General features: G+C 37.0%; 1 non-coding gene across 1 annotated transcript; it reads right to left on the bottom strand.

Annotated features, from left to right (window-relative positions):
- Positions 1-1,081: 1,081 nt before the first annotated feature.
- Positions 1,082-1,188, bottom strand: LOC116757260. Its single transcript, XR_004350907.1, has one exon. It is a non-coding gene; the product is annotated as a U6 spliceosomal RNA (small nuclear RNA).
- Between the last annotated feature and the right edge of the window lie 9,441 nt (positions 1,189-10,629).

The following is a 10,629-nucleotide window of genomic DNA, read 5'->3' as shown; positions in this document are numbered from 1 at the left end:
GGGTAGGAATAAAAAGCCAGCAAGGAATTACACAGTTTAATGTGAAAGTCCTTTTCTGCTACAAAATTCCTATCCAAGCCTGCCCTGCAACATTGAAAATTTGACTACAGAAATTCAAAGGAACAAAATTTGCCACGTGTATTTTGAACCGAATGTTATGAACATTCATAACATCTTTCTTCCTTATCTAAGAGAATCTTCTAATCAAGAAAGGGGAGACATTTTCAACCCTTTTTGTATGAGACTCACTGGATGTAAAAATATCAAGTACTCCCCTTAGTTGCCTACATTGGAGGGCTTATACCGTTGCTGCTTATATGTTGCTGAGGGTTTTATTAACTAGGTCATAGGGCAGTATTCTCTTTATGGTTACTCAGTGGAGAAATTTCTCTCAGAACTCAGTATCAGGAATGATTGTAATTTTCATTAACAACTTTCATGAAAAGGCTTCACTCTTTTTGCTTTTAACGTGAGGCAGCTCAAACTCCTGCCCTTATTTCACAACTTGTACTCAACTTTTAGGTATGCATTTTGCGTAATAATGTTATCCCTGGTTTTACCTTATTTGTCTTACTCTAATTTTTCCTTTTCCATAATTTCTTCATCTACTCTTTAAATCTTGCACTATATTTTTGCATGTAGGCAATCTCAAATCCCCTTTTCAATAAGGCATGGTTTGAATTTCTAACTGAAGTGTCTAGAAAAAGAAGTAACTGTACTTCTTCAGCAGTTATGCTGACCAGAGAAGAACCATTGCTTTCTTCACCATGTGACACACTGCAGATGATATCAGCCTGCTGGTCTAAAATTCCCACCAATGCTAGTCAGCCAATGTGGCGAGAGGCTGCCACTTCTTGCTTCTTGACACTGCATGACACAGGACCCAGGATCTCAAGTCACGACGGTTGGAACCTACCCTGACTTCAGTGCCTAACAAGACTATCATAGTGTATAGGTGAGTAGAGGGTAGGTACAATCAAAACAACATCCTGGGTATATTTTGGTCTATCTTGTCTTCTTTTGTCTTAACAACTGCTACCATTTATTGAATTCTTACTGTGGTCCAAATACCTTTTCTCCCCTCAATATGGAACACTTCACGAATTTGCAAGTCATCCTTGAACAGGGGCCATGCTAACCTTCTCTGTATTATTCCAATTTTAGTATATATGCTGCTGAAGCCAGCACTATTTTGGCTTATCTTAAACATTCCAAGTGGGTTCTAACTTCAAAAACTTGTTTTGCAAACACAGTTCCTTTTGGTTTGGTTGGTTACTTTCTTCCCTGATGTGTCGTGATAGGATTAATGTTCCTCTCAACCATAGTCTCCCTCGCTTATATTTCCTATAATTCTTAACGTATAACTGAATTAGAAGGTTTTTTTTTGCTCTTCTTGAGTATTACCCCCAAACCAAAACCATAAAAAGGCATTATACAAATACAAAAAAAAAATTTTTTTAAAGGAAACAAAAAGGCAGGTATAAGGCCAAAACCAAACCAAACCAAATAACAAAACAGCAAAAAAACCAAAATAAACTCCCCAATTACCACAAGCAGCACCATAATAAACAAAGTTAGAAGACAAAATGAAATGAGAAAAATATCTGCAATGTATGAACATAGGTCAATTTTGTTAATATATGAATCTTTCTTAAGAATCAATGAGGAAAAGAAAAAAATCCGGGCTTCCCTGGTGGCGCAGTGGTTGCGAGTCCGCCTGCCGATGCAGGGGACGCGGGTTCGTGCCCCGGTCGGGGAGGATCCCACATGCCGCGGAGCGGCTGGGCCCGTGAGCCATGGCCGCTGAGCCTGCGCGTCCGGAGCCTGTGCTCCGCAACGGGAGAAGCCACAACAGTGAGAGGCCCGCGTACAGCATAAAAAAAAAAAAAAGAAAAAAAAAAAGAAAAAAATCCCAGAAGAAAAATGAATTAAAGGCATGAATGAGCAGTTGACTAAGAAGAATACAAATGAACAAAACACATATGAAAAAAAGATTGAATCTTACTAGTTTTTTTTTTATTTAAAATTTTTAAAGTTATTTTAAAATACAAATTAAGATATATTGAGAATTTTTGCTTATCAGATTGGGGAAAAAAATTAAAAAGAATTATAAAACCTGATAGGAATGTGATTGAATCTTCCTGGAAAAAAATTGATGATAAAGATGACAAGCTCGTACAATGTGCTTCATTAACTGTCGCACAGATCCATGAGTAAACGTGTACAGTTTGTGGGATGGAGTGAGGAGTGGGAAGCAACGTGGAGGTCCATTATTAGGGAATGAAGAAGTAAAATGCATGCATACATACAGGGCTTCCCTGGTGGCGCAGTGGTTGAGAGGCCGGCTGCCTATGCAGGGGACACGGGTTCACATCCCGGTCGGGGAGGATCACACATGCCGTGGAGCGGCTGGGCCCATGAGACATGGCTGCTGAGCCTGCGCATCTGGAGCCTGTGCTCCGCAACGGGAGAGGCCACAACAGTGAGAGGCCCGCGTACCGCAAAAAAAAAAAAAAAAAAAAAAAAAAAAAAAAAAAGCATGCATACAGTGGAATGCCATGCAGCAATTATAATATTTTCATATAACATGATCATATCTCAAATTCATAGTACTTAAGGTTAACATGTAAGAAACAAAATGAGATTTTTAGCGCAGCATCACTTGTATATCTTAAAAGTACATATATACAACACCACGATGAGTTTTTCAGATACACATATTTCTACATAGAAGAATGGACAGTGAATTTAAAGGATAGATATTAAATACACTAGGATGGGTACCTGGGAGAGAGGAAGATGGGGGATAAAGAGAATAAAAATAGCATGAAATAACATATAAGAGAAGTCTTACTTAGACTACTAAGCCATGAACTGAAGTGTGTGAGAAACTCAACTTGGGGCAGCTGAGGTGCCTGTCCATGGAACCGGAAATTGTACTTCTGCTAGAATTTATTCTATGACAATAGGTAGTCTCTGTTGATTTTCTACTTTTTAAAAGCCTGCAGTAAAACATATTTCACAATCAAAAATCTTTGATTTTGATCAAAGATTAAACGTAAAGCCTGATGGTTTTCCACACAGGAACACACTCATATAATCAACTCCCAGATCAAGAAACAGAACATTTTCAATTCCTTGAAGTTTTTTGAGCCATTACTGGCCTCCATCAAAGGTAACCACTATTCTGATCTCCCACACCACAGATTAGTTTTATCTGTTTAACCTTTCTGTAAATGGTATCTCTTTTGTGTCTGCTTCTTTCTTTCTCTATTATGTTTGTGAGATTAACCCATGTTTTTGCAAGAGACAGTATAATTTTTTTTTAACCATGTAAACTGGATTAATTTGAGTATGTTTAAAATAGTCAAGAAACTTTCCAAAGTTTCTTAGGTATGTTAATGTGTTTTGGACACCTAACATATCAATTATAAATAGTTCTTATATTGTCACTAAAACCCAGCACAGTATATAATAGCCAATTTTTAAAAACAAACTTTGAATCCTGAAAATGCAAGTACTTCTAATAAAGAAGTCGCTAAGACTAACATAACAGCTTTAGAGCCTACAGATAATGAGACTATGCTAGATATTCTGTAACAGACCATGGGGTGATACAAAGACAACACATAGCCTCTAGACTCAAAGAACTTGTGGCCCAAAGTGATATCGTGACAATAACATGCAAACCAGGCTTCTTTCAACACAGACATCATATGTAACCTCCCTCTGGTTGCAGGTGCTACATTACTCGGTTGTTTTACAACTGAAGACCAAAACCGGTTAATATCTACAGTAATGGAAGAACAAAGAACAAGTCCATGCTTTTTTCTAGATTTCTGTTTTCAAACCCTACTTGATTCAATAAGAGTATCTACGCTGACTGAGGCTATTCGTTCATGCAATGAGTATATAGATTTTAAATGTTTGCCTTAAAGTCTCCTCTGTTCAGGACCATAGTGTCAGGCTCAGCAAAGGCACCGGCCTATTTCTTCTACTTAAGTGCATCTTCTTCTTCTGCTCACGTGAATGACCTTCTAATCCTCACTTTGCTTCACTGAATTGCTGACTCTATTCCATCAAAAAGTGTACATTGGTAAGGAACAACAATAAAATGACTTTTTAATGGCAAAATTAACTCATCAAAAGAAACAGAATAGTAATCTTGTACTATTCATATTAAAAAAGTAATCCTCTGCAGTTCCATGCACTGAGGCACTACAGATTGCTATACTGTTGTCAGTTGATAACTGGTAATCACACTTAATGGGGAGAGAGACAGTATAATATTTTAATGTTCAAACATCACAATTTATTCATTCTACTATTGATGGACTTCAAGTTGCTCTCAGTTTTTTATTATTATGAATAAGGCTGCTATGAACGTTCTTGTCCATGTCTTTTTGGACAAATGCATGCTTTTCTCTTTGGGGAAGAGGAGGACCAAGGAGTAGAATAGTTGGGTCATAAGATTTGTATATGATAAGCTTTAGTAGATACTGCCAACCAGTTTTCCAAATTGACTGTACCAATTTTTACTGCCACCAGCAGTATATGAGAACTTTACTTGTTTCACATCCTCACCAATACTAGTCCTTTTAATTTAAGCTATTCTGGTAGGTGTCTTGTTCTCACTATTTTTAACTTAAATCAGCTTCTGGATTTAATTTCTTTTAAAATCCAGATTAGATTTTACAGCCTAATAATTCCATTTCTCTCTTAGTAGTCCCAAGCCCCAGTGTCATCTCATCTTACTTATTGGTCAAATCCCCAGTGAAGATCAATCATTCTGACTTCTCTGCCTTGCACATCACCTACTGTTTACACCTGAAGGGAATTAATTATGCGGCAGTACAGCTTGGTATCTTTATATATTGAGGGCCAACCTTAAGTGGGCTCTCTCTCCATCCCCATTGCTGCTGTCCCAGTCCAGCCCATCTTGATCTCTTGTGCATTACTGCAGTAGCTACCTGAGCAGTCTCCTGGCTCCTCTTTCATCTTTTCTCTAGAGGGATCTTTCCAAAACACAAATGTGATCACAACATTCCCTGAATTACTCTTTATTGGCTTCCATTGTCTTCAGGATATAGTAAGATTCATTTCAGATCACATCTCTGACACTCCTTAAGCTGTCTCCCCTACACATTCTTGACATTCTATCTAGCTCAGTGTTTCTCAAATATTTTTGACTTGGCTCCTACACATAATGAAACAAAAGTTTTTAAAACAAGATTTAACCTTTCTACAGTGATACACTCTGGTATTTTCCATTCTCTTTTATTCTATCTCATTTTACATGAAATATTGGCCATGACTAAAGGAATTGGTTTTATAACTAATGGGTTGCAACCAGCACTTTGTAAAACATTTTAGCTCTACTATAGATCTTTCAGTTTCTGTAAAACCCTTCATTTCTCCTCTCCAGGAACCTTTTGTCATATATCTCTATCAGTAGTCTCTCATCTTTCAGGGCTCCACTCCAGGAAGCATTTCCTGATCACCCCTCTTTTATACTCCATTTATTTACTCACTCTGTCATGTAATTCTCTGTTTACTTACATTTTCCAATGCACTGTAAGGTCCTCGAAGCCAAGAGACAGGATTTTTTTGATCATCATCATAACTTGAATGCCTGGCACATAGCAGGCATTTATCACATATTTGTTGAATGAATGAACTGTGTGTGTGTATATATATACATATATATATATACACATACACATATATACATGTATACACACATGTATATATACATTTATTATAGCATTGTTTATATATATATATATATATATACACACACACACAAACACATATACGTGTCAATATTTATCCTTCTAATATTATAATATGGGAAACTGATTAGCCAACATTTGGGCATTTAAGAATATGGAATATTGTTGTGATACAATATAGGAAATGATTTAGATGAATACCTATTGGTATGAAACAATGTAATTGGTTACTGTGAAGATTAAATGAAATAGAGCAGACAAAGTGCTCCCTGGCACATTGCAAGTACTCATCTAATATCCAACAGCCACTTTTGTTATGAATTAATGAGATGCATTCATAACAGACAGAATAGAATAAAAGAAAAGTTGGCAGTAAGGAAAGGAAGACAGCTCCAAGAGTCCAGAAAAGCAAAAGGAAGGAAGGAGAGTCAACACCTCTGGTAGGTGTCTTTGCAATTTTTAGCTCTACCTGCCCATTCCACAGATGGAAAAATAAAGTCCAAAATGCAGAGAGCCCATCTTTTGACACATGCCTAAAACCTAGGTCCTGATCTCCAGTCTGAGATGCTTTAAAATACCAAACAGAAGAGTATCTGTGAACATATCTTCAAACAAAAATTATTTGTGAATATGCCTGAGAGAACTGAGAGGAACCTCCTGGGAGGGCTTTGCAGGAACTTCATCTTTATTAGGACTCAGAGATTTGCAAGGTTCAGTGCATTAATATCCAGATTAACTTACTCGTTCTCAGATGGAATACAATGCAATTATTTTGATTCAAGCTTTCTTGATTATAATCACACTTTAGTCCTGCCTTCTTGAGGTCAATTTGATTATGTTTTGCATGCTCTTTTAACCACATATTTACTGACTTGCTTTGGGACTGCGTTACCAATGACTCAGCTCATCTTTTACAATTTGATCCTTTCTAATTTCAATCTGAAAGGGTTCTTATTCTTAATTTCAATTTGGAATTACTTTGCTGATGCCCAGTTTATAATATAAATACTATAGTATAATATCACCTGTGTTGCTTTTAAACAAAGCTTGATAAATGGCAAAGATTATGTCATTCTATCGACATGAGCTTATTAAACATTTATATTTCTGAGACTAGAAATATAATTAAAGCCACCAGTATAATGTCTGAAATATTTGAGCGGGGTATTTTAGTTTAGCTTTTTGTTTGTTTTGTTTTGTTTTTTAAACTTTGGCAGGACCTAAAAGGCTGGTTTACATAGTTTTTAAAATCCAATCTGCAACTGATAAGAAAGCAGCAGCATTCAGAAAATGTAGGAAAATTTAAAATCAGCTTTAAAAATTATTTAAGTTCTGAGTTTTATATTATTAAAGTAATAAAATGGGAGCAAATAGTAGTCATATGAAAGGGGTAAGGTCAAATGCAATAACAATTTCATTCAAGCAGATACATACAGTGTAGACTCTGAGGATACCTTCTCTTGCTACTCATAATTCAGGACTGGCCTGTTTCAGTATCTCCTATTTTCCTCGCTCTCCTTGTTCTCATTTCCTTTGTTTCCATGCTGCCCCTACAACCATTCCTTCATTACTTACTTTGTCTCTCTTTGCACTTTTTTTTCTTGTTTCTTCTTGATTTCTTAAGTTTCCCTTCCTCTTCCCTTTGTTCCCTTCTTCACTTGCTCTGCCCCTCATCTCTCTCCTGGTCTCCTCTTACTTTGGTGTTTTTTGGCAGACAGAGCCCTTGTCTGATCCTTAATACAACCCCAGCCTAAACCCGGGCTCTTATCTCAAGTCCTAAGACCCCCAACCAGCAATCTACTTCCCTTGTTCAGACATAAAGACAGGTGGTTTTGTCCCTTAACGAGAGGACTTTTTGACGCTATAGGATAAAGCAATTTGGCAGACAACCTTTTCAATCTCCATGTGGGTATTGTGAATGGGGATGAAGAAGCAGGAGTTTAAGAACTCAGGTCTCTGTCTTGGGGCTAAGGAGGGATGGTTCATCGCTCCATTGCATGTTTCTCCTTAGGTTCCTGTCTGGAACTTGAAACTGGGCTGCTCAGGGTAATCAGCTTCTCTATGAAAAGAGGCAACTCTGCATTCATTCAAACCTTTAGCAAAAATGTTTCAAGTGCCCACTGTGAACCAAGCTGTTAGGGGTTGTACAGTATAACTGTGCTGTCCTTGAGCAGTTCTCAGGTTCTCTCTGTTTAAGAGAGAGAGAGAATGGGGCTGCCTCCCCCAGTCCAATATAATCAGCTTGGTGGAATCTTCCAACTAGCAGCGATGGAAATACCATCTCCCTGGAGGCTCTCAGCCAAGAGAAGGGAGAATGTGGACCCCACGTGGGGATTGAGCCTCGAGGTCCTCATAGGAATCTCAGGACATCCTCCAACATCCACCTCTTAGTTCCTTGTCTTCCTCCCTGTTCTCAGTTGACCCCCAAAATGCTAGGTTTGGTTTTTTAAAATACTAATTACTGTCCCTTACAAGAGCCGCTTATGCATTATGTACTGTTCTGTATGCAGTACAAAGATGATTATGCATACCATCAAATATGTGGCAGACTAACATTACTTACATGTTATATTTTATTTCATCTCTCAACTATATTCTCCTATGCTCAATCATCAGACTTTTTAATCATGTAGCATACTTTTGTACTCAAGTTTGAACAATGAGAGGGGACATTAGTCTATAGTGCATTAGATCAAATTGATTTCAGGAACAGTAACCACAGAATAATATACTTTATATTCTTGGTTTGGTTCTCTGAAAAGAAACTCTTCCAGGATTTATGTCAAAAGAAAGACTATATGAACTACTCCTTCCAGGTAAAATTTACCTGTGTGGGCATTTAACAGAATACCTACTCTCATAGATAAAGAATTGTTGTATGATTTGAGTACATATGCACTGGACATATATATGTAGAAGAGAGAAAGGAGTGTGGAAGTGTGGAAACCAAAATTCATTTGCTACCACAACTGTATATGACCTAAACTTTCTTGAGTCTTGGATATGTATCCTCAAAACTAGTTTTTACATTTGAATATATAATTACTTCCATTTCTTTATGGTTGTGGAAGAATTTTAAAATATATGTTTAATCATTGGAATCTATTACACAGAATCTTAAAATATTGGGAAAAAATTTTTCCTATTCCTCCTTCACATAAATGCATTTTTGTTTGCTTGTCATTTAATACAATGTGGGGAGAAGATAAGCTGAGGGTTTAGTCTCTGCTGAAGATCTATTGTGCTTAAGATGTGTTGTGTGATTGATGAAGTATTTTGGAATTTTTATACAACTATGGCTGTAAAGCTCCTGGGATCAAGGATTGGATCCTTAATGCGTAGCCACTGGAGCCAACATACAAAAGTATTTCAGGACATTTTTTTAAATTTTTATTTTATATTGGAGTATAGCTGATTAACAACGGTGTGTTAGTTTCAGGGGTTCAGCAAAGTGATTCAGTTATACATATACATGTATCTATTCTTTTTCAAATTCTTTTCCCATTTAGGTTATTACAGAATATTGATCAGAGTTCCCTGTGCTATACAGTAGGTCCTTGTTGGTTATCTATTTTTTTTTTTTTTTTTGCGGTAGGCGGGCGTCTCACTGTTGTGGCCTCTCCCGTTGCGGAGCACAGGCTCTGGATACGCAGGCTCAGCGGCCATGGCTCATGGACCCAGCCGCTCCGCAGCATGTGGGATCTTCCCGGACCGGGGCATGAACCCGTGTCCCCTGCATCGGCAGGCGGACTCTCAACCACTGCGCCACCAGGGAAGCCCGGTTATCTATTTTTTTAACGTTTTTTTTTTGGCCATGGCATGCGGCATGCAGGATCTTAGCTCCCCGGCCAGGGATCAAACCTGTGCCCCCTGCATTGGGAGCTCAGGGTCTTAACCACTGGACTGCCAGGGAAGTCCAGTTATCTATTTTCAATATAGCAGGGTACACATGTACACACTGCTATACCTAAAATAGGAAAATTTCTTTGAATGAATGATTTTGTATAATGATTCTGTATGGAATTGATTCATTTACTCAAGTAGCCAACCAAACCAGTTTACTCAATGTCATTGATTTTGCAGCCTTATTTAAATATCATCTATAAAGTGGAAAGTCAAAATGAGTGAAGGGATAGAAAGATTTTCATTATTGTACTGCAGTGAAAAGATAAAAACTTTCAGTTCTATGAAGAAAATTCTTTCTAAACTTTTGAATCCCTGAATAGAGGGAAGGGGGTTGGTAGAGACGCTGAAGACAATAATTTTAAAACAAAAAACAAAGTAGTCCTTTAATTATAGCATAATTACCAGATTTCAAACTGTGAATTCACTTTTGCTTTGGACTTTTAAATAAATTATGTATGTTTTCCATATGTGGCCCTACACCAAAACTCCTTTTTAATCTGGGAAAACATTTCCAAAATCCAAGTTAGTATCTAAGCTCTGGGATATTAATTTGATTTTGGATTCCTCCATAAACTTTCCATGTTTAGCAATCTTTTTGAACTGTCCCTTGGGATACACATGTTTGTATTACACATATTCTATGTCTTTTAATAGTAATGTTTAGGAATTCAGTAGGAAAAAAAATAATGTCCTTGTAAATTTGATCTCTTTTGCAAACATTAGAACATGAAATGTTCATTGGCTTACCCCCTAATAGGTTTACATTAATAAACCATCAATTGTAAGCTCAACCATCCAGTTCCAAAGAAACTTTCAACTTCAATATTATATGCTGTTTAATTCTGTTGTACGTTTAACAAAGGATTAAGGCATAATGCATTTTTAATAAACTGAAATATTAATGACAAAAGGCTTTTAAGAGAAAATTTTCAAAGAATTACTCATCATAAACATGGTTTCAATAGAATTTGTTTATAAAGCTGAGGAAAGA

Source organism: Phocoena sinus, chromosome 7 (genome assembly GCF_008692025.1).
Source record: "Phocoena sinus isolate mPhoSin1 chromosome 7, mPhoSin1.pri, whole genome shotgun sequence".
Classification (NCBI taxonomy): Eukaryota; Metazoa; Chordata; class Mammalia; order Artiodactyla; family Phocoenidae; genus Phocoena; species Phocoena sinus.
The sequence above is the reverse complement of the archived record's forward strand: the minus strand, read 5'-3'. Positions and strand labels throughout refer to the sequence as shown.